Source organism: Podarcis bocagei (genome assembly GCF_964188305.1).
Source record: "Podarcis bocagei genome assembly, chromosome: 1".
Lineage (NCBI taxonomy): Eukaryota > Metazoa > Chordata > Lepidosauria > Squamata > Lacertidae > Podarcis > Podarcis bocagei.
Genome location: NC_138125.1, coordinates 137,564,668 through 137,590,612, shown reverse-complemented (window position 1 = coordinate 137,590,612; position 25,945 = coordinate 137,564,668).

The window sequence follows — 25,945 nt, the reverse complement described above, 5'->3', positions numbered from 1 at the left end:
CTCATCTGCACTTTCATAATTCTCACCCAAATGGCATTATAAACAAAGAGCGTCTTGTCAAGGCTTCACTCTGATGACTTTAAACTGTTCAAGATAAGCTTTTGGCAGTTCTGTATCCAGTTTGCTTGTTGCAAGCTGAAACATGCTGCCTTTGTGTAAGAATGCATTTGGTTTTCAGTGCTTCAGGGTCACAATAAATGAAGCAGTTCAGCTGACTGCCCAAGAAAACAAAAATTAAAAGTCTGCAAGTGTATTTTTTCCTGGCACTTTTATGTTTACTCCAAACCATGGGATCTTGAGAGCAGCCAGATGTGCCACGAGCAGGCCTGGCCCTGCCTTGACTCAAAGGGAGCACCAGGTGCTGGGTGGGCAGGGACAGCAGCTGCCCTCGGGCTGTTCCTCCTAAGCCCCAGGGCTGCCCCCCACCCCCACCCCCACTGTAAGAAGAGTTGCAGGGCTTTCTCTGCTATGTGGCCAAACAGTCCTGGATAACCCCTGTATGAGCCTGCTGCCTCAGGTACGAGGGGGACACCTGCCCATCAGCAGAGCTGAAGTAAGATCCAGCTGCCAGCCCTGGTGCCTCCGTAGGTGGAGAGGGGGAAGGGGCTCCGTGTTGTCTTTTGCCTCAGGCAGAAGCATGTCACTTTTCATGGACTATTGATAAATCAATCCCACTTTGAGAAAATGATGTGATGGGATATCCCAAATTCCCCTTGAATATTTGCCTTCTTGCTGTTTCCTGATGGCCCTGATCAGCACCATCCAGAAGTGACATGGCAACAGAGACTTCCTCCTGTGTTCTGGTGCAGCGGATTGCCAAGCAGAGGTTGGGCCCCCTTAAGAAATTGCCAGAGGTTTCTTCAGGAGGCATAATGACCCTTTCATTGCGCAGCTGTTGTTCGCCCAGAGCAAATCTCCTTAAGAAGAAAGGAAGTAACCAAACTGCACAGCAGCAACACACTGCCTCAGCCTTTGTACTGCAGATAAGGGGAGAAATGTGAATTTGGTGATGTTTTATTATTTATAATTATTTATTATTCCCAAATGGGGTGGGGGTCTCATTTTTTGTAAACAGTTTGTTGTTGTTTTTTGCTAAACCACTTAGCGATTTATTTATTTTTACAATCAAGCAGTAGATATCCTGTCATGATGTCATGGCGTAGCATGCATGTGCCAGCACCCACAGTTTGGGGCCCAAGTCAGCACCACTGACCCCATCCCAACCTCACTGCTGCCCTGTCCTAGACCCACAGCATCCCATTAAGTGATAGTGATACTGCTGCTTGCAGTCCAGCCTCTCAGTGGCTCCCTGCCAGCCACTCCTAGTGATATCTAAATAGAACTGCCATAGCTGGTTACATGTTATCTGAAATAAAGCAAGAACCGGGTTGCTTTGCAGATGTCAAATACCACTTCTATCTGTTAAAGAAGCTTCTGGTACTTCTGCTATGTGAAGGTCAGTCTGCCAGTGCCCAGGAGAACTTAACCAGAAGCCTGCTTCTACTCCCACAAAATTTGCCTGACAGGATCATCAGTTTCAGTAGGCTGAAAGAAGGAGAGTTTGAATAGTTACAGTGCAGCAAAAGGAAACTTTCTTGGACTGCCATCATCCTGGGGGCTCAGCCAGTTAAAAATATCCCTGTGTGCATTGACCACAAGATTTAGTTCAGACCCCAATTTTGCCTTTGTAACTGTGACTCAACTTGAACCAGTGAGAAGGCTGGTTCTGCTCAGGAGTCTGACTCCAAATCCTTCTCCCCACCCTCAATCACTATTTGGAAATCAAAACTTGTTTTCTCTTTTGACGGAAGTGAATGAAATTTGCAGGCATAATAACCCTTTCAGAATGGTCGAAGCCTGCCACATTACAGGCAAATAAGTCAAAGAACTTTTGTGCTGGACATCTCTAAAATACGCCCCCCACCCCAAGGAAGAGTCTCTAACTTGTTACATTTTTGGCCAGAAATAGGTGAAATTGGTGGGTAAGGTCTCTTCTTAGGGCATGAATCTTGGGCAACTTTGGATTTGGGCTACACTGCTTACTTTCTACCACATAGCTTTTGAGCTCTTGAGGAACTGCAGTGTTTTTAGAGGAAGGGTTTCTATCTGAACAAGCCAAACAAATTTAGCATTCAAAAGTACCCAGTTTAGTATGTGTGGAAGAGGACATGGCTGGTTGGAACCCTGAATAAGAGCATTCCACCCCATAATAAGCTGGGCACTTTTGAATACCACAACCAGCTTCCTTCTGGCTCTCTCTTCTTCTGTCGGGATTCTTCTGTACTTAAACCCCATCTAGCAGAACCATAAACTGATGAATGGACGAAGGCGAATGTGACAAGCTGTGATTATAGTCATTGTGCATTTCAGACATTATTGGTTCTTTTGGCAGGGGAATTAAATGCAGTATTGCCTGCAGATTTCAGTACAGCCTCCACCTATGATTAAACTAAATTTGTCTGGCCTCTTCAGATAGGGCCCCCTTTGTCTAAAAATACTACTGTGGCTTCCAACTTAATTGCTTTGATGCGTTCGATACATATGGTGCAAAAATAAAATAATGTAGCTTATTTTCAATGCCTACTTGATGTAAAATAAGCAGTGTGGCCCCAATCCAAAGTATGATGCAGCCTGATCCTGAGTGTTTACTCAGACTTCACCCCCATTGTTTTCAACAAAACGTGTAGACCAATCTTATGAATGCTTACTTGGAATTCCATTTAGCTTGCTGCTGACTCTAAAGCACTTTCTTCCTAGGGAATAAATCCTGTGCATTCAGTGGAACTTGCTTCTGAGTAAACATGCTTAGGATCAAGTAGCATCGCTTGGCATTGCCAGGTTTGGCACCTACTTTGGGCAGCTTGGCCCATGAAAGCCCCCATAATTGTCTGGTGAGGTGATGGCAATGGTGATGGAGAGATGTTTAGCTGATGATGGAGGGGAGAGGCACGCCTAAATTAGGAGAATGTCCCAGATACCGCTTTGAGTGTTGGGATGAGCTTTCATCTTACACAAGGGTCACTAGGGCAGGTGATTGCTTATACAGTTGGGTTAAGAACTTGGGTTAAGAACTTAATTCGTTCTGGAGGTCCGTTCTTAACCTGAAACTGTTCTTAACCTGAAGCACCACTTTAGTTAATGGGGCCTCCTGCTGTTCTCATCCTGAAGCAAAGTTCTTAACCCGAGGTACTATTTCTGGGTTAGCGGAGTCTGTAACCTGAAGCGTCTGTAACCTGAGGTACCACTGTACTCCCTCCAACCTGACCTGTGAGGATTATCCCAGTCCCTTCTACCATTACAAGGATTCCTAGAATATGTCCTCAGCTGTCTTGGGGTTTAGTGGTGTCAGGACATCTTGGCCCTATTGCAAATAAAAGCCAAAGTGGCAATGCAGGCTGGAGTCTTCAGTGATCCTGGGCCTGATCACTGCTGAATTTTGGGGGTTGGCTGCAAGGACTGCAGCCTCCACTGCTTTTCAGTCCTGATTAAATCAATAGAACAGCTAACAGATCCTGATTATTTCAACAGGCCTTTGGTGTGATCGCTTTTTCCAAATTAGGACCTGTTTGGTTGTTTTCCTCCTATCAAAAGCATGCTTTTGACATTCATAAATAAGAGCACTTAGCCCATTTATGATAGGCAGATGTATCCTTTCCAGGTGTTTTCTCCTCGTGTGATTACAATGTGGTGGGCACCATTTATGATGCGTATACTTCGCTCTGATAACGTGCAATGTTTACTCAGCAAAATTTGGGGGCGGGAGAGGTGGGCAAATAAGGATCACAGCTGAACAGGCCTTTGCACGATGGACTTCGGGCACATGTGTATCACTTATACATGTGCCCAGTTCATGGAGGTGAGGCAGCCAAATGCAGGTCTGCTGTCCCAACTGGATTCTATACTATAGACAGGGGTGGTCCACCCATGGAGGTGGCAGATCCGGGGGCACCCTGCCCCCTCCCACTGTTGTGCTGCTGCCAGCCCTGCTGGCGCTCCACCTGCACCTCCACCACAGCACCATTGCCCTCAGTGCTGCCCCTGCGCCCTCGCTGCTGCATTGTGGTGGCGCTGCAGCTGCAGACAAGGGTGAAGTTGCCATGGCTGGTGGAAGCAGAGGCAGGATGTCACAATGGTGAGGGCAGCGCAGGGGAGGGCAGTGGGCACGTGCCAGGGCATTTTGCCTACAGTGGCAAAAAGTCTCAGGTTGGCACTGAGTACAGTATAAAGCTACACTGTTATGTGACTAGACCTAAAAATTCCTCTGGCGTTTTAAAGGTAGCTTATTGCAGCACAAACTTTTATAAGCATGAAGTGGATGGCAGGGGAGGATACTACATACGATAAGCTTGTTAGTGTTTAAGTTGCCTTGGGATGTTTCTGATTTTAATATCTTTTCTCACATATCAGTTTATTACCTTCTCAAAGCATTAGAGACACAGAGTTAAGTAAGGGTTATACCGTATATTAAAACCCAAGTATGTAGAAGATCAGAACTGTGTTTACTTATGGAAAGGAAATCTGAAAATGTAGTCATATCATGGTTAACAAAAACTGTACTGTTTCAATCTCAAAGCGGATGGTTGTAAAGTTCTAGTAAAATACTAATAATTAAAACCCAATTAATGTTGGGTTCCATAGCATTATCCTTTCCTTACAAGTGCAATCCCTTCTAGTACAAACTCGACAGCTCTAGCAGATCTCTAACGAGATTTCAACACCTTTCATTTGCCTTTGGTATTACTGCCTAATGAATCCTGTAAAACTAAAGGATGTGTCTTGCTCAGTGTTAGAAACTGGGATAGGAAATCAAGGATCCATGTGGCTGCTGGGACCCAGGTTGTGGGCAACAAAACAAAATGTCTAGGTGCCTTTTGTTGTTGTTGTTGCTGCTGCTGCCGCGCTACCATACCAGATGATTTGCATGGCAGCACAGCAACACTTATTTATTTATTTGCTGTTGCAGGGCTTTCTGATGACTGATGATGAACTCATGAGGGAATGGGAGGGACATGACTACATGGGCACAGATCATTTTTCAAGGATTTCCTCCCCACATTGTGCTGAGTGACAGCTGGCACCTTTTCAGTCAATCAGGTCACAGATAACATTTACCAGATAATCTTTAGGGAAGTTAAGGGGGCATGGCTGACATCTTGGGGGATCTGAGGAGAAGGTAGATGTCTCCTGGAGCAGGAGAAGATGCTAATCACTGGTGGAAATTGCCAGCAGGATTTCTCAGTCTTCTTGCCAGAAAAAAAATCTATCCCGTGCTTATGTATTTGGGAAGTTACCTGGGAGGACATGTCCAAATATTCAGGTGAAATTAAGGGCAAGAGGCTCAGGATTTTTCTCCACACCAAGTAACTTTAAACTTCACCTCTTCCCAAGTTTCAAGAGCATTTCTAGCTACCCCAGTAAACTGCGGAGGCAAAGCGGGCACTTCTCAGCCACCTCAGGAGTCATGCCTTGCTCTGAGGAAGACCCTCCTCCGTTCTTCCCAGAGTAAGGAAGGGATTAGGAGGTGATGAAAGAGGAAAGCCAATACTTCCAGCTCTAATGAAACAATTTGTTCTGGGACAATATATGATTAATATGTAGAGGTTCTTCTGACTCAGAGGATGACCAGCTGATGACCAGAAGATGACCAACTGCAAAGATCATTCCAAGAAATGGGAAGAGTTATCATCTGGCACTTGTGAGCTTCAGCATACATGGCTGAATGGTAAACTCTGTGGGTTTCCTCATGAGCTTTCATTAGGCTGCCAGCTTACAGTAAACACAGCTGAACTTTGCGAGGGGAGGGAGGGGAATGCTATTGAAATGCTACTTCATTAATTTGCTCCCCTGAGATTATTCTTTTGCCTTACTTTGTTCCTGTCTGACTCAGGGTGGTTCCAGATGACAACAACAAAAGCATGTTTGTGCTTTATTAATGTTCTGCAAGTACAAGGCTGAGTCACTTGTAATTGCATAATATCTAGTCCCCCTGCAATGAATCGCTTACTTCCGAAGACATAACTATAATGCTGCTTCCTGAAGAAATGAAAAGCTGTTTTTATTTCACAGAATGTGCAGATCAGTGCTTGAATAAGACTGTGCACACTATATGACGCTCAACACCTTGGGATTTTCCTTAAAGAAGCTCAACAATTTTGGGGTATTCCTAAGAAAAGCTCAGCAACTTTGGGGGTGTCTGGATTTTTACTTCTTAAAATATGGCAACCCTAATATTTCCCTCTTCATTCCTACCAGAGAGTCAAGCTACAGTTTCAAGATTAAAAAATGAAAAAGTGTCAAATGGACAATCAATTTCATTTTCTTTGCTTTGAAACCAAAGAGATGGTTGGCCAGACCACACCTTGGTGGAATCTAAAAGGTAAAGGGACCCCTGACCATTAGGTCCAGTCGTGACCGACTCTGGGGTTGCAGCTCTCATCTCGCTTTATTGGCTGAGGGAGCCGGCATACAGCTTCCAGGTCATGTGGCCAGCAGGACTAAGCCACTTCTGGCAAACCAGAGCAGCGCATGGAAACACCCTTTACCTTCCCACTGGAGCGGTACCTATTTATCTACTTGCACTTTGACATGCTTTCGAACTGCTAGGTGGGCAGGAGCAGAGACCGACCAACGGGAGCTCACCCCATCGCGAGGATTCGAACTGCCGACCTTCTGATCGGCAAGTCCTAGGCTCTGTGGCTTAACCCACAGTGCTACACACATATAAAAAAGTTCTGAAAATGCTTCTTTAAAAGTGTTTTTAAAAATACATTGAATTTAACTCTCCATCGCCATCTAGCATCACATTGTATATTGCACTAAAAACACACTTGAAATGTTTTATTTGCAGCTGTATAGCTGAGTTCCTGGAGTCCTGTGTCCACTTCTGGGCACTGCAATTTAAGAAGGATGTTGACAAGCCAGAAACTGTACAGAGGAGAGTGGTCAAGTTGATCAATGGTCTGGAAACCAAGCCTGATGAGGAACAGTTGAGAAAGTTGGGTATGTTTAGCTTGGGAAAGAGGAAATTGTGATATCCATCTTCAGATATCTAAAGGGTTGTGACATAGAAGATGGAGGAAGCTTATTTTCTCCTGCTCCAGAAGGCAGGCTCTGAATCATGGGCACAGCTGGGGAGGTGTAGGGGGGCAACTGCCCCCCTAAATCAAGTAAATAAATAGAAATACTTAACTAATTGACCATTTGCAATTGCAGATAATTTGGTTCTGGCCCCCCCCAAAACAAAAAGCCTGCCCCCCTAAAATAAATCCTGGCTACACCCATGCTCCGAAGCAATAGCTTCAAGTTAGAAGAAAGGAGATTCTGACTAAAAACCAGGAAGAATTTCCTGCTGGTAAGAGCTCTTTGACAGTGGAAAGTCCAAGTGCCTCGTTTTAAGCGAGATGTTCACAATTCCTTTGAAGGTGCTCTGCCTTTGTCCCAGGGTGCCCTGATTCGTGCGGCCTGAGGAGAGGGGTTGTGGAAGTAGCTCCTGTGACTGGGAAGGAGGCACGAGAGCTGCTTTCCTTCCCCACCAACATGGCACCCTTCTTCTCTACTGCAACTCTCATCAGCCCCCGGGCGAGAGGGCCCCACTGTTGGCACGCCTGCCCAGGATGTTCCCGCACGGCTGCTGTCATGTGTGCTCCATGGTTGGCATGGCGTGAGCCAGTGAAGGCAAGTCAGCAGCATGGTGCAAGGGGGGGGATTTGCCCTTCCGAGATGACAGAGGGAACGGACTTCTTAAGGAGGTGGTGGATTCTCCTTCCTTGGAGGTTTTTAAGCAGAGGTTGGATAGCCATCTGCCATCTGTGATCTAGTTGAGATCCCTGCACTGCAGGGGGTTGGACTAGATGACCCTCGGGGTCCCTTCCAACTCAACAATTCTATGATTCTATGGATAAAATTGCAGCAGATGGACAAAATGTGAACAAAGTGCCACAGAAATAGAATTATATGTAATTGCTCCAAGGAAGAAAAAGTAGTAAGCATGAATGTAAGCAGGGTCAAGCTGGTTTTAAACAGAGCCTGAACTCAAGACAAATAAAAACAGTTCATGTTTGCAGCAGTTATCCCACAGTAGACAGGCGCATGGAGGATAACAGAGCATGCCAATTCCTTTTCAGCCTTCACCTCCAGTAGTAATCCTAAACGGCATTTAATGTATTTTGAAATAATCTTTCTATTCTGAGTTGCTGCAGAAGCCTCAGCTCAGCAATCTCTAGCACAAAAGGATTAATCCAAATAAAGCGATAGCAGCCTTGCTATTGTTCCGTGATCATAGATGTACAACTGGCATTTGAAATCTCCTACACTGGGCAATAGATTTCTACTTCTTCATCTATTTCTTAATGGGATGCAGCATTTTCTCACCTCACAGCCTAGGTTTTACATGGCCAGTGGGCAATGAGGTATTAATCTTTACTTCAGAAAACTGAACCCAAGACTTGCTGGATTAGCAATTCAATATAATGTAAATCAGAAGGTTCAGGTGAAAGGAAGTAGAAAGGCGCTGTCCCTTGGCCTAGAAAAAACAGTTTGCCTCTTATGAGAAGAATACATAGAGACTCTCCCCCCCCCCCTTCTATTTTTACTTCATTTCATGTTGGTGTTTTGAAAATAATAACAACAAAGATTTGGATCACTGTCAAAGGTATTTCCACAGTGCAGGGAGGGGAACAGAGAAGAAAATACTAGATTAATTTACCTTACTATCTCTGTTGTAGACTAACTGCTATCCCTAAACCTTTAGCCTAAACCACTACATTGACTTTTAAACTAACTCTCAGTTGAGAGTAGGAGAGAGCCAGTCATTTGCAAATGCGAATTACCCTTTGTGCTGTCTGAATGGCTCTTCTCCAAGCTATCACCTCAAATGGAAATTAGCCTGACTTAATTAGCTTTTAACACTTGTGGATTCCCTAGGATTAAAGAGGTGTCTGACACACAGCCTAATACACTTGGGACATGATTAAATTCTGACACCTATTAGATCCAGGATATTATGGTGTCTAGCACCACAAACTCCTAAAAACATTATCCCCTGGGTCAGCTGCACTGGTTCCAGACCCAGCCCATTTGGGGCTGATTGTAAGGGGCTGGTTTTAAGATTCAAGCTTTTAAGCTTGTGGCCAGGTTGCCTGAAAGATCACCTGCTCCTATATGTCCTACGACAATGTTCAGATATTTGTCTGAAGCCCTGTTCTGAGGGCCCTCACCCAAAAAAGCCAGGCAGGAGAGGGTCTTCTTCAGTGGTAGAACTCTGGTTATGGAAAACCTCCCCAGCAAAGCTTGCCTGGTGAGGTCCTTATGGTCTCTTTGGCAACAGGTAAAGACCAATTTTTCAGCCAGGCCTTTTAAGCAACTTGTGTTCTTGTCATCCAAGTACCTCGATTTATTGTTATGGATGCTGTAGATTGTTTCACTACTTTCTCTGCCAGAAATAGCAAGTTTTATGCTGCTTCTTTTTAGATTTTTTATTTTAATTTCTGCAACTCTCCCATACAAGGCAGCCATACAGTTGTGGCAAGCAAGCAAGTAAATAAAATAATGGTGAAAAGACGCTGCAATATTCTGTCACAGGCCCCAGTTGTAACTGTTGCTGTTTAGTCGTGTCTGACTCTTCGTGACCCCATGGACCAGAGCACGCCAGGCTCTGGCGTGTTCCATGAAGGAGAGTTGTAACTAATACATTGTTAAGGACAACTACTAAAACTAGTGTGGTGTGGTGACCAGAGAGTTGTCTTAGGCGAGGGAGATTGAATGTCAAATCTCTGCTGAGCCACTGGATGACCTTGGCAATCATTATGTCTGGCCTCACCTCCCTCACAGGGTTGATCTGGGGATAAGAACATGGGCCATGTAGATTGCCTAAGCTTTTTATTAAAAGGGCGTTATAAACATGGAACAAGCAAACCAAATGACAACAGTAACCTACCCAATTCCCCTTGTTTTCCTTTCCAGCCAAAGTGGACAATGGCAATAACAGAAGCCTGAAAGACTAGGGGACTGAGAATAAAAATAGACCAATATACTTCTAAAGGCTCGTGTTCTCGCCAAATTTAGTTTCTGCTCTGGCCAGAATGCCTTCCTGTACCTGTTATGTAAGGGGGCGTGTGAAGATTAAAGATGCACAAGAGTAAGATGATGTGAATGCTGAGTTTGACAAACTCTCAAAGTCTATAAACAGAAAAGTGAGAACAGAAGGTTCCCCCTGGAGAAAAACAACTAAACATAAATCAGCAATTTCAGAGCAAGTTACTTCTTTCTTTCTTTCTTTCTTTCTTTCTTTCTTTCTTTCTTTCTTTCTTTCTTTCTTTCTTTCTGTGCAAAACCCCCCACCAGCCTCAAGTTAGTTTCTTAACAGTTTGCTCCTCTGAATGTTCATCTGGTTTCAGAAAGGCAGAGCAAAGAGTGAGAAGATGGAAAGTCTTTAGACAGATAATAGGAGTGGCATGCAAAGAATGTAGCTCATTAGAGGCAGTGCCTTATGAAATATGGGGAGGGGAAAGATCTAGAAAAGGGTTGCTCATTTAAGAATTTCAATTTATCAGCTTAAGGTCACAGCAATGAGATGAGATCATAGAAATTAGTTGTCTCCAGATTTTTGACAGCATGCATGCAAATTAAGCTTTGTAAGTGCATGGTGACAAAAAGAGAGGAAAGGAACTGTAGCAGGGAAAGCCATAATTGCAAAACAAGCAAGCACTAAACCAGAGCAGGGGTGGCTAAGCTGTGACCCTCCCAAATTGTTGGACTCCATCAGCCTCAGCCAAGGATTCACTAGAGTAAGAATGTCAAGTTTCTTGAAATATTAACTGCTTATTAGGTTGGCCGTGTGTCCTACTTTAAATAGGTCAGTCCTCGGATTGAAGGCATATTTGAAGGCACCGCCTAATCCAAACTCAGTTTACAAATACTGTACAAAATGTGCAGAAGGGAGAGCAGGAGGCACTGGGGGAGGAAGGGGGTGTGATGGGTGTGGCCCACCCCAGGTGTCATCCCTGAGGGGGGTGACATTGCCCCCCGCCCCCTGGGCTGCTTGCTGCTCGCTGCAGGCAGTGCCCCCAGGATGCTTACCCCGCCCCTGTGGCCGGCTAGCCCCGCCCCCGGGTGCACAGCATGTGCGCAACTGCGGGTGCTGGAACAGCCAGCTCCGCCTCTGGCAGGAGGAGCCTTGAAGACACCTGCCAACAGCTGCAGAGCAGACTGAGCAAGCACAGAGCTCACCTGATCACAATCTTTCCACTATGGAGAGTCATACTGAATTATTATAATTTATAAATTTGCATATGTTATAAAGTTATGTGTATATAATCATATGTAAACATTCTGCAAATCTGTGTTCTTTTTTTGGCACATGTAAGTGACCACTCTATTGTTGACAACAACAGAAGGCCTTTTCTCTTTAGCCAGTTGACACATTATGCGCGCGGGGGGGGGGGGACACTTAATGTACATTTCTGTGTACACTCAACAAGGAGCTACAACAAATTGTGTATTATCCACATGGGTGACACACTCACGCTTTACATGTTCAATTTTTTTCATTTAAAACACTTACATTTAAAAATATAATCCACGAAATGTTTTTACACTGATGAATAGAAAATTTTAGACTTCAGTTAATACTCAGAGTTAGTATATTTTGTTTCCCTCTCTCCTGCCATAATGTATTTTTATTTATTATTTACAAATTTATTTAAAGGCTACCTTACTAAGAAATTTGAAAGGCGTCATCTCACCCCTCATGGCCCCCACAGACCCCACAGTCACTACACAGAATTGCAGGGAAATATGTGAAACCATAATCCTTCCCTGCACTTTTTCCAAAGCCAACATTGCCTGGCTTTCAAATACATTAACAGTTCTGAACTGTCACAGAAGTGAAAGGATTCTGCTGGGTTTTTTTCAGATCAGGTTTCCAGTCAAGCAGTAACGGTGTGACTAGTCTTAGATCTTCCTGGATTACTGTTCAGAGACTTTTGTATTTATATTCCATAGTAGAACTCCTATTGACTTCAGTTGCAATAGTGGCTGTTCAGCATTTGTGCAGTGATCCATGGTGACTGACCTTAAATTCCACAATAAATGATGATCACACAAAGCTGGTATGTTCATTGTGCCCTGTGCCCTGTGAACTGTGAACTGGGAAGACAAAGACTGCCATCAGCCAACTGATTATGTGCCACCAACAAAAGGAATCAGTCTCAGGCAGTGAATCAAAGGGGTGGGACATGTCATCAGCCTCTGAAACAACGAAGTAGTCTCAGAAGCTACACACACACTTCTGGTTCCATCTCTAACTGCATTCTTGAGGTGACTTAAGCAGGATTGACTTCACTTTTGGAGTAAACAGAGTTCATCTACTACCATGTTTTCTCCTGATCCTAGTTTACACTGCATGGTGAGAAGATTATGTCTGTCTCCCATATGACCTCGCAATGCATAATAATGTCTTTCTTTATTAAATTTGTATCCCATTCTTCCTCCTAAATGAGACCAAGGTGGCTATATGAATAAGGATCATGAAAGGTGCTGCAGTAGAAAAGATCTTTGCCCAGCTGTTTGTAAAGAGGTGGGCAGAACACATCACTTTGTATGCTAAGACTTTCCCATACAAAATATATTTTGTATGTGGGACTTAAGATGGGAGAAGAAACTTGCTGCTCAAAATCTGCTTTGCCCCCTTCTTTATCCGTCCCCTCCCCTTATATTTTTGCTGTTGCTGTAACTCTTGTTTGTTTGTTTGTTTGTTTGCTTGTTTGCTTGCTTGCTTGCTTTTGTTTGTTTTTATCCCACACAAAACTGAACTGCATTTCTTGAGCTTTGGATCTCCAGTCATCATTTGTTGTGGAAGCTGGTTGCCAGAAGCCAGAGATATCAATATAATTTAGAATTAGCCCACAGAAAAGTGATATACTGTATAGGAGCGTTTCAGGTTAACTTTTCTTCTTTTTCCTCTGCTCCATTTCATTGGAAAAATTGTACTTAAAGGAAGCAAACTGTTTGGCTGAAGCTGTTGTTTGAGAAAACACTGTTTGTAAAGACTGTGTCCAGTTTGATGCACCAGAGTGCTGCTGATACAGCTTGTTTTTGCAAAGGGAAATTGTTGCCTTTTGCTTTACAAGCTCAGATGATGCAAGCCATCAGCAGCACAATTGAAGCATGCAAGAAAACAGAAGGAGCCTTTAATTATGCAGTAGTTGCCATGACAACTTTGCGTATCTAATAGGATGGCATCATGGACAATCCCCCATCCCCCCCCCCCGCTCTTTCCCCAATTGCTTTCTCTTTATAGTTTGCCCTGGAATTCCTGAACAGCGGTCAAAGGCTAAGGGTGAGTCTGTGCCAGCTTTGTAGCCAACTCAAAGACCAGATTTTGCACCAAGGAAACATAAACCATGTTGTGTCGAAATGTATGATTCAGGGTTTAAGAAATCTTTAAGATTCCCTATGGGAAGTGATGGGTGGGGGAGCTTGTAAGAATGACAGATATTATAACAGCTGACATGCCCAGAAGAGAGGGGCAAGTGAGACACAGCAGCATGAACAAGAGTGCCCCCCCATACATATTTGGACCCCCACTCAGCCCCCTCTCACTTACAGCTCCCTCATCCACGAAGAAGGGCTGAGACACCCGGGAAGTTACTCAAGCATCTTTCCGGAGCCTCCAGTGCTCAATGGGTTATGCTTTTGAAATAAGAATAATGAGGGGTCCCTTAAGGGGTTCAGCTTCTTAAGGAAGACTGGACCTTCGGAGAGAGCGTACCTTTTAAGGCTCAAACTGGTCAGGAAATGAACAGAGACCAGACCAGGATATACGAAAACGAAGCGGCTACAAGCCTGATCTTTATTAAAGCTGTTGCAACAAGGTGCTCCCCCCACACGCAAGAGAGAGGAGGAGGACCCCAGACAATGGTGTGCAAGCCTTTATATAGACTTTGAAATTGCCCGCCCTGTAGCTCAAGACCACCGCCCAGATACATCATACCTACATCACAGAAGGGGTGTAGCCCAAGACCACCCCCTTAATACACCAGAGAAGGGGCGGACTACAACAGAAATCTGAGTGTGTTGTTTTTCTCCTGTCTGCTAGGTTACTTGATTGGATTACCTGGGCATCCTGGCCACTCTTTTGCTATGATAACTACTCAACTCCTGAATCCAGGTCAGGGGTCACAGGCTCACCCTATTCATATCTTAAATGTGCCCTTGAGAGAGGATTTGTGAGCAGAGAGACAATGGGAGGCTCCCCATTTCCTTCGACCTTGCCGAGAAATATTTGAGGTCGATTTGGACGAGAGAAAATGGTTTCAGGACTTTTCTGTGGGTTTCAGGCATGTGATTTACATATTTGTATGTGTTTGCTTGGTACATTTATGAACATCTAATATATCTAATCTAATCTTAAATTTAGATTTTAACCTCTAATCTTAAAATTCTTATAACACTTTCAAAGGATGCCTTTTCAGTTGAAGTTTTGGGGGCTGCAAGAAGATTCTCATGAAAAATAAACATTAAGACTCATTTTTCCAGCAATTAAGAGTATGTGAAGAAGCTGTTTTTAGAAAGCTCATCTGGGAACTCAGTTAAATGTAGGTGTATGAAAGGTGTGTTTTGCCCACTTTCAGGTCGTCAGAGTTTAACCTTCCCTTCACCATTGTCCCAGTTCAAAGGCTTAGCTAATGCTAGGCAATTAAGCCTCAAGGTCAGCAGCATCATGATTTATTATACAATGATTTATTATACGTACACAGTTTTATGACTGTAAAGTCTAATTAAAAGTCAGTAAAGTCAGCTCTTAATTACAAGCTGACAATGAGTATCAAAGGAACTTGTGACATTGCGTTTGATGCCTTCCTTAAATTTTCTTGAATTAAACTTATCTGGGCATTTTAAAGCTTGAGGGTCTATATATGGAATACCCACAATAAACACTCACAATGCACTGCAGAACCATTAATGAGATTCTAAACCTCACACCCTTGAATTGCAAATGTGCAGGCACAGAAACATGCACCACCAGTGGTCAACTGATCACACATGTCCTTGCTCAAAACCTAATCACAGACTCCTCATTGGAGGCAGAAGCGCGATAGGAGATGTCAGCAGCATTGCTTGGTTGTGATAGGAACTACGCTAGCGCCTGCCTTTTCCTCCCAAGCAGCATGAAGTCTTAATCTCAGGATTGGGAGTTCAAGCCCCAGGTTGGGCAAAAGATTCCAGCAATGCAGGGAGCTGGACTAGATAACCCTTGTGGTGCCCAGGGCTTTTTCTGGAGGTACTCAAGGGTACGCAGTGGCGGCACCTCTTGTTGTTGTTTAAAAGTGTGGCACTTACTGTAACAACTTCATGGTGAGTACCAGCGCCTATTTTTCTAGAAAAAAAGGACTGTTGGTCCCTCCCAACTCTACAATTCTATGATGTTGTGATTCTACTTTATATAGGGTCCAGCCCCTGATTAGAATTGTCCCAGGCAGCATCTTCCTAGTCCTAAAGAGAAAAAAATTCACACTTTAATGAAAACTAGATTCAAAAAATGTTTTTACTTATTCTATTCTTCATGTTTTGCTTTTGTTGTTTAGTCGTGTCCGACTCTTCGTGACCCCCTGGACCAGAGCACGCCAGGCACTCCTGTCTTCCACTGCCTCCCGCAGTTTGGTCAAACTCATGCTGGTAGCTTCGACAACACTATCCAACCATCTCGTCCTCTGTTGTCCCCTTCTCTTTAAGCCCTCAACATCAGGGCACAGCATCAGAGTCTTTTCCAGGGAGTCTTCTCTTCTCATGAGGTGACCAAAGTCTTGGAGTCTCAGCTTCACGATCTGTCCTTCGAGTGAGCACTCAGGGCTGATTTCCTTAAGAATCAATAGGTTTGATCTTCTTGCAGTCCATGGGACTCTCAAGAGTCTCCTCCAGCACCATAATTCAAAAGCATAAATTCTTCGGCGATCAGCCTTCTTTATGGTCCAGCTCTCACTTCCATACATCACTACTGGGAAAACCAGAGCTTTAACTATACGGACCTTTGTTGGCAAGGTGATGTTTTGCTTTACCGTTCCCCAAAAATCTGAAAGCTTTTGAGATAGTAGAGAGAGAGAAAGAATGCAAAGCCATCTATCAGGGTAGATCTTAATCCTTATCTCACACCAAAGGGGGTGGGCCATCCCAAGTCTCACCCAGGAGCTTCCATTTCTTCTCCCAGCCTCCCATGCTGGGAATTCTTCTCTTTCCTGCCTCCCACCCAGGGTCCTTCATCAGTCATCCATCACCTTTTTGTGAGTGTCCTCATCAACCCAGCATAGAGGATATAAAAAACTGAAATGAAACAGCCAAGCTATCTTAAAGGCAGGCAACTTATTTTGTATGAGCCCCTTAGTTTCACGCCCCTTAAACACAGCAAATAGATCAAACAGCTGCAAACCTTCCTAATACTGTATTCCATTATTGTTAATTTACTGTTCTCTGAACCAATTAGCCAGCCAACTAAAAATGATAATTTCTTTTTTGTCTTTGCATTTTCAAAAGAACACAAACAAACCCACAAATCTTATTTATATGTGTGTGTGGTTTCATTGTGGAATGTTTCATCTTCAATGAGCTAAAAATCAAAGGCCACCAAAGTGTGATTGACTTATACTGGAGGCAAGTCAAAAGAAGCTCACCGTAAGCCCACCTCCCTTCTCACACCTGGATACCATCAGGCCTCTTCATATTCACTGTAGTGGCAAGGGCAAAAAAAGAAAGAGAAATTCCATTTCTTGATGGGGCATGCAAGTAACAAATTCATCAAAACTCTGTCTAGAATTTAAATCTGTTCCTTGTCTGAGCGGGCTGGGGGAACCAACAATGGCACCAACTTTCCCCCATTTGTCATTGGTTAAGGAAAGCCTGTGCTACTCAGTAAGATTTAAAAATAAAATAAAATAAAAATAAAATAAAGACTCCTTATTGTGGGATAACCAGCCTTATATAAGCAACATGTTTAAGACTAAGTAATGCATGAAAATAATAGAGAAAGCTGTCCTTTCAGGCTTAGCTCATCTTGGGAGGAATTAGGTAATGAAACCTTTCTTCCCTCCAGTCTACTTGAGAAGCTCAGCATGTGAAGAGGTCTGAGCTGGTTGCTCCAAGCTCAGCCTGCACGGCTCTAACAAGCCCCTCTGGAGTTTGTATATCAATAATTTAGGAACTTTCACCACTTTCTAATGAAGCCAAGTTTTACTGCCTATGCAATTTTTTCTGAGTGATGTAGGAAAAGCACATGGACATGACCTTTGAAGAGTTTGTAAGTAAACCAATTTTTAACTTACCAAATGTGTGGTCTTTTTCTATGCTGGGGGAAGAGGGGCATTTTGGAACTCAGAAGGGCATATTTTAAAGGTCAAACAGCCTATATTTCCAAGCTTTACTGCATATTTTGCGATTTTAAACCTCTGTTGGAGTTCTCTCACCAAAGAGTACTTGCCCCAAACCTGGATTTTGGCATCCAAGTAATTCTTCTTTCTATACCTATTTTTCCCTTGAACCAACATCTTTGTGCAGGGCTTACCTTTGTTTCCCTCCATAGCCTGTCCTTCCATTGCCTGCTTCCCATGACCACCCTATACTGGCTTCCCCAGACCTCTGCATTCAGCAGCATCATTTAACAACCCCTTCAGTGGACTGTCTGAGCCCCTGCTGCCCTTAAAACAAACAGTACACTTTACTGCAGCCTATTTAGAAGTTCAGTTTTTCTACACTGTAAGGGCTGACAACTTATACAGTATGAAATACTACTGCTCCCATAAGCTGTTTACATCTCTGCTTTTGTAACATTTCAATATGATCCAGTTGAGCTGCAAAATGTAATCAATTCCAGCCTGAGTCAGGGATGTGGAACTACAGGCCAAATCCAGCCCACCAGGAATACGGCCCCCAGCACTCTCACCACTTCCTCTGCTGGTAATGGAAGTTGGATCGGTTGGTGAAGCTGGGAACAGTGCTCTGCCCTGTCAGCCACTGGACAGGCACAGGTTTCTGTATTTCCTCTGCATACAATGACAAGAGGGTCTCCTTTATCTAGGCAGAGAGGAAGACAAACTGAGAAAAGGAGGCCAATTTTTTAAAGCAAATAGTTTTGTGTGTGTGTGTGTGTGAGAGAGAGAGAGAGAGAGAGAGAGAGAGAGAGGTGGGGTGGGAGCAGGGGGAGAGAATGGTGTGTGTGATGGCCTGGGATGTGGACTCGGATGCTGACCCTGAGGGATCCCAGCCTGCACAGGAGTCCCCGCCTCCAGAACCAGCTGAGCTGGGGCTGGGGCATGAGCCTGAAGGGTCCTCACCTGTGCTGGATCCTCAGGTGCAGGCACCAGCTGAGTCTGCTCTGGCTCCTGAGGTGATGGAGGACCCATTGCCTGCAGGTGCTCCACTCTCAGCCCCGTCAGATGAGGTTGCCTCTGGGTCCGGTAACCCTCCAGCCTCTCCAGAGCTGCAGAGGCTCAGGGCAGAGAGGCGGAGGGAACTAAGTTCCCGCAGGAGGAGTGCTCGCCTCCAGGCCAGGAGAGGTGAGTCACCAGAGGATCGGGGCCGCCCTATGCCTCGGGGCAGATAAAAGCCGGCCAGCCCCAGTCCCAAGTTGTGGGAGCAACACTGTTGGTATCCAGTTCCTGCCTGATCTCCTGACCTGCTTTCCTGCCAGAGCTCCTGACCCGCCCTGGCTCCCTGCTTGCTTGCCTGTTCCTGTTCTCCATGTGGAGATTTTGTCTTACGGGACAAATAAAAACTACCTTCAGCTGTAAGTGTGAATGTAGGATATCAGCAGTACAAATAAATTGGCAGGAAGAAAAGATAATAATAGTTGGAATATATGCGCCCAATGAGAATAAGTCAGAATTTTATGGGAGGCTGGAAGAAAGGCTATTTGACTACGCTGACCAGAAAATTATACTATTAGGAGATATGAACGGCGTGGTATCGTTAGAATTGGACAGATTGAGGGATACAAAGGGTAAAGAAGGGAAGCTACCTAGAACTTTCTTCTCTTTGGCCCAAAACTGCAATTTAGCAGACATTTGGAGGTTCAAACACCCCCTAGAAAAGCAATATACCTTCCATTCAGAACCTAATGATTCATCATCAAGATTAGACCAGATATGGATTTCGAAAGAGCTAGTCCCAAGATCTGTACGGGTGGAGATCCAGGCTAGAACAATTTCGGATCATAACCCAATAAAAATGGAATTGAAAGGGCAGGAAAGCAGACTAAATAGATGGAAACTGAAGGATTATTTGTTGGATGACCAAGAGGTAGTAGAAAAGGCTCAAAACAGACTAAAAGAATACTTCGAAGATAACTTAGGCAACAATACAAAGCTAAGGGTGGTATGGGATGCAGGTAAGGCGGTGATGCGGGGTTTCTTTATTCAACAGAGTGCAATTAAGAATAAAAAAGGGAAAAAGGGAAAAAAGAAATTATACAACAATTAGCAGAGAACGAGCAGAAACTAATTAAAAACCCAAAAAATAAGAAAATAAAAGAGAACATAAAAGTCCTACAATCCCAATATACAATGCTGATAAACAGAGAGATAGAATGGAAAATCAAAAGATTGAGACAGAGGAATTTCGAACATGCCAACAAAACGGGGAAGTTACTAGCTTGGCAATTGAAAAAAAGAAAGGAACAGAATACGATAAACAGGATAGTGGTGGAAGGAGAAGAGATAAACAAACCTAAAGAAATAAGGAGAGCCTTTTTGGATTTCTATGGAGGACTTTTCAGAAATACAGAAAAGAACAAGACGAGGAAAATAGAGAGGTACCTAACATCTAAGAATATTAATAAGATTCCCGCAGTAGATAAAGAGAAACTAAACGCCCCGATCGAGGCGGAGGAAATAAAAGCAATAATAACAGACTTAAAAAATGGGAAAGCCCCAGGCCCAGATGGGTTTACCAGTAGATATTATAAAGAGATGGAATCGGTTCTGCTGAATCCACTACAAGAAGTAATGAACAACATTTTAAAGGAAAGAGAAATACCGGAGACGTGGAAGGAGGCACTGATCACATTAATTCCAAAGCAAGATTCAGACTTAGAGCAAATTAAAAACTACAGGCCGATTTCCTTACTAAATATAGATTATAAGATCTTTGCGGGAGTCCTGGCAAGAAGACTTAAAGCCATTTTGGTAAATAGTATCCATAGAGACCAAGCTGGCTTTTTGCCGGGAAGGCAAATGAAAGACAACTTAAGAAATATCATAAATATTAGGACTTCCGGGGGCGGCGCGAAACTGTAATGGCGGTCCTCTTCGTTCTCTGAAGAGGGGCTCCGCGGAAAAGGGTCGTTCGCTGCGGCATAGCGACGACCCATCAAGATAAACCACGGGTAGAGTGAGCCCGTGGCCGTGGGACTCGGCGGGCACCAGAAGCTGCTCCGAAAACACAGAAGGGACCCCGTAAGGAGACCTGGAGTGAAGGAGGGGTAGCGGTGCTGTGAGTTCATCGCTCTTTCCGCGGAAGCGAAGCCGCGCGGCTGTTACAGATGAGCGCTGATCCTTCTTCCTAAAATCAACATCAAACTGCAAGTAACATACCCGTGAGTAAAGGGGTTTAAAATTTGGCAAAGAATCTTGTAAATTCGGCTGAAAGCGGGAGACGAGAAAAGGGAAGTCCGTCTTCCGACATTGCTGACAAGATCAAAGCAAAGCTTTAAAAAACGGAAGCGCTTGAAACGGGACTGTGGGAAGCTTTAACTTTTTCGTGCTATCAGATCTCCTTGTTTTTTTGAGCTGAGGGTGGAAATGGACATTGACTAAAAGAAGCAGTAAATGGGGACTTTCCTCCTATTTCTTTTCTCCTTCGGGCTGTATTTTTAAAGAGCCAGATTGTCGGGCTGCCAGAGAGGGAGACTGTGTCAAACTGCGGAAACAGTTGCAAAACTTTGCTGGAACGTAACTGTTACATTTGAGCAGAAAAGACTGGATGGGATACTGTTGCAAGCACCTTTTGTGAAACTTTGTTGATCCATAAAGGGTGCTTTGGGAAACTTTGAGTTTATGAAGGGACTTTTGGACTACTGAATTTACTGACTTGAAACAATTTGGAACTTTAATGGCGGATTACTTCCTTCTTTGTCTTTGAAACCTGGTGGCACTCCCCCTACAGGGCTTTCGGATTATAAAATCCTGGGAACTGACTTTTGTTTTGAATTCCATTTCACTGGTTGTTTACTCCTGAATTTGTCTCTCCCATGGAACAATAGACAATCTGACCTTGAATATTGACAGATGTGTAATGAGTGGTGCAGGGAGAACAAGAGCATCTAAAGCTAAGGAATCTAAAGAGGCCAAGGAAAAAGAAAAGGAAAGAAAACCAGCACAATTTGTACAAACAACACTGACCCAAGGACGCCGATCGTCGGTCCCAGCTGTACTGGTGACCCCAAGGGAACAAGGGGAAACAACTGAGAAGTCCACTGAGGAAGATATGGCAGCAGGTGGGTCAGATACACTATTAAAACAAATATTGGAGCAACTATCAAGTTTAAACCAGAAGGTGGACGACCAGTCTGTGAAGATAGACAAAGCAACTTCCTCGATTCAAAAATTGACTGATCAAGTTTCCCAGCACACGCAAGCCATAGAGAAATTGCAAGGAGCAACTGCGGAAAATCGGGAATTAGCTGGAGAAGCAATCCAGAAAGTGGGAGTTCTACAAAAAGAGGTTGATGAAATAAAAGGAGAAGTTAAGCCCCTGCATAAACAGGTGGGTGAACAACAAGTTTATCTGTCAATGGTGGAATTGAAAAATCGCGAGAGTAACATCAAATTGAGAGGCATCCCGGAACTCGAGCAAGGAGACTTGATTGGATACTTAACACAGGAATTCTCGAAGTTCTGGGGTTTAAAGGAAGATACAGATTTCAGGATTGTCTCGGCATATAGACTGGGAAGACTGGTAAGGAAAGACAGATCCAGAGACTGTTTGATAATTTTAAGAACAAAGGAAGAGAGAGACAAGATCCTAGGTCTTCACTTCAAAAAAGCAATTGAAATACAAGACAAAAGGGTGGAAATTTATAGAGATATTCCGAGACAGTTGCTGGACCTCAGAGCCACCTATACAGAACTAGCAAAATTGTTGAGACACAACGCAATTCCCTATAGGTGGGAGTTCCCACAAGGATTATCCTTCACCTACAAAGAAAGGAAGGTTAAAATCAGAACACCTGAAGATAACCAAAAGTTCCTTCACGACCACGGAGAAGATCTCCAAAAAGGAGTGGACTGGCTTCCAGTTTTACCAGCACCAATACCGCCTGGAAGCGGGCCAACGCCTACACCCTCGGGATCTGAGCAAAAGGAAGGCACCCCATCTTAAGAACATCTTAAATAGAACAGGATGTCTCTGCAGCTACTTAGTTGGAACATAAATGGCGGGAATTCTCCGGAAAAAAGAAGAAGGATATTTCATATCCTAAAAAAAGAACAATTGGATGTAATATGCCTGCAAGAAACACATGTGACTAGGCTCCACAGGAAAGTATTAATCAATAAAAGACTTGGCCAAGAATTTATCTCATCAGACAAAGTTAAAAAAAGAGGTGTTGTAATTTATGCAAAGGAGAACCTGTCGCCAAAATTTTTATTCAAAGATGATCATGGAAGAATCCTCGCAATTGAAATCCAAACACAAGGGGAAAAGATTTTGATACTAGGAGTTTACGCGCCAAATGATGGAAAATCAGAATTCTATAAGAAGCTGCATGAGACAATGATGGACTATTTGGACTATTCTAACATTATTGTGATGGGAGACATGAATGGGGTGGTGTCTACAAATATGGACAAATCCCAAAATCAAAACTTAACAACAGACGGCAGACTCCCTAAATCCTTCTTTGAAATGACAGACAATATGGACTTGATTGACATTTGGAGGACAAGGAACCCCTTGGGTAAAGAAGGAACCTTCTTTTCTGAGGCCCACTTGTCATGGACACGAATCGACCAAATTTGGATATCTAGAGGGCTGGCCCCGAAAACGAGAAAAGTGGAAATCTGCCCAAAAACCTGCTCCGACCATAATGCCTTAAAAATGGAATTGAGACTTTTCCCAACTGGATCCTTCAGATGGAGAATGAATGACACCTTGTTAAGAGATCAAGAGATTGTCAAGAAGGCCCAAAAAACGCTAAAGGACTACTTTGAAATAAATTTGAACACTATGGTGGAGAAAAGAACAATCTGGGATGCAAGTAAAGCTGTAATGAGAGGGTTTCTGATACAACAGAATACAATAAAGAGAAAATATTGGAATGGAAAAAAAGAAAAAATATTAGAGAAAATAAGTGAAGGAGAGAAAAAGTTGAGAATCAAACCGAAGTCAAAAGAGGTGCTAAGAGAGATCAAATTCCATCAAGCACAATATTCGAAACTGATCAATCAAGAGATCGAGTGGAAAATTAAACAAATGAAGCAGAGATCGTTTGAATCAGCAAATAAATGTGGAAAGTTGCTAGCTTGGCAGTTGAAAAAAAGACAAAAGTTAAATACGGTTACAAACTTGGAGATTCAAGGAAAAATAGTTCAGAAACCAGAAGAAATAAGAAAGTGCTTCCACAGATATTTCAAAGAGCTTTACGCACAGGGGCCTCAGAAAGAATCGGAAATGGATCAATTTTTGAGAACAAATGGATTACCTAAAATAAGTCAAGATAAAAGATCAATCCTTAACAGCAAAATAACTCAACAGGAAATTGAAGGTGCCATCCAAAATATGCAGCTGGGCAAATCTCCAGGCCCGGATGGACTCACCTCCAAATATTATAAGACTTTGAAGGACTTCTTGATACAACCGTTGCTGGAGGTTTGCAACCAGATCATGGAGGGGAGGAAGGCACCGGAAACGTGGAAAGAAGCATTTATCACATTGATTCCCAAGTCAGAAAGGGAAAAGACTCAGCTTAAGAACTACCGTCCCATCTCACTCCTGAATGTGGATTACAAAATATTTGCAGACATTTTAGCAAGTAGACTTAAAAATGTACTAAATGAAGTAATTCACAAGGACCAAGCAGGCTTTCTCCCTGGTAGACACATGTCTGACAACACCAGGAACATTATTGATATATTGGAGCTGTTGCGAATTAGAAACACAAGGGCTGCTTTAATTTTTATTGATGCGGAGAAAGCATTTGACAACATTTCTTGGATGTTTATGAAGAAGAACTTGAAAGGGATGGGAGTGGGACGGGGGTTTGAAAATGGACTAGAAGCAATTTATTCAGAGCAAAAAGCTAAGTTGATAGTGAACAATGTGGTATCGGAGGAACTCCAAATTGAAAAAGGGACACGACAGGGGTGCCCTCTGTCCCCTCTGCTATTTATTTCTGTTCTGGAGGTATTGCTGAATATGATTAGGGAGGACCAGTTGGTGCAAGGTATAGTGGTCGGAGCGAAACAATACAAACTGAAAGCTTTCGCAGATGACTTAGTCTTGACAGTACAGGAGCCAGAATCTAGCACAAAAAGAGTTTTGGAACTTATCTTGGAGTTTGGTCGGGTGGCGGGATTTAAGCTAAACAAACAAAAAACCAAGGTTTTGGTCAAAAATCTGACACCTACAGAGATAGAGGGGTATCAGAAAGAGACAGAGCTAAGTGTGGTTAAAAAAGTGAAATACCTGGGGGTATCCTTGTCCACTAAAAATTTAAACCTTTTTAAAGATAACTATGAAAAATGCTGGTTGGAAATTAAAAAAGACTTGGATATATGGTCAAGATTGAAACTTACCTTGTCAGGCCGAATCGCAGCTATAAAGATGTGTGTTTTGCCAAAAATGTTATTTTTATTTCAAACCCTTCAGGTCGTGGACAGAATGGAATGCTTTGGAAAATGGCAGAAGGATATCTCTAAGTTTGTCTGGCAGGGCAAAAAGCCCCGAATAAAATTCAAAATACTAACCGACTCAAAAGATAGAGGGGGGTTTGCCCTGCCGGATTTAAGGTTGTACTACGAAGCTGCAGCCTTCTGCTGGTTGAAGGATTGGTTTTTGTTGGAAAACACCGATGTCCTAGATCTGGAAGGGTTTGATAATGTGTATGGTTGGCATGCATACTTGTGGTATGACAAGGCGAAGGTTCATAAACTGTTTAAAAACCATATTGTCAGAAAATCAATTTTTGCCGTCTGGATGAAGTACAAGGATTTATTAGAAAGTAAGACCCCGAGGTGGTTATCACCTGTGGAAGCCAAGATTTCTAAAAAAAGGCCCAATATGGAGGCCTACTGGCCAAAATATTGGGAATTGATTGAAAGAGTTGGAGATAATTGGAAGCTCCAAAGCCAGGACAAACTAAAAGGTAAGGTGCGAGATTGGTTACATTATGCTCAAATTCAAGAGGTATTCAAAATGGATAAAAAAGTGGGCTTCCAGTTGGAGAAATCGAAACTGGAGACGGAGTTACTAGAACCAAAGACTAAGGTACTTTCGAGGATGTATGACTTGCTGCTTAAATGGAACACACAGGATGAGACAGTTAAATCTGCTATGATAAAATGGGCACAGGATGTAGGACACAACATTATGTCTGAGGACTGGGAAAGGTTATGGAACACCGGTATGAAATTCACGGCATGTAGTGCCTTGAAAGAGAACATTATGAAAATGGTATACCGGTGGTACATGACCCCAGTCAAGTTGGCTAAAATATATCATCTCTCTGATAATAAGTGTTGGAAATGTAAGGAGGCAGAAGGGACATTCTTTCACCTCTGGTGGACCTGCCCGAAAGTAAAGGCCTTCTGGGAAATGATATATAATGAGTTGAAAAGGGTATTTAAATATACCTTTTCCAAGAAACCAGAGGCCTTTCTCTTGGGCATGGTGGACCGGAAGGTGTCAAAAAAGGATAGAACCTTGTTTATGTATGCAACCACAGCAGCAAGGATCCTTATTGCAA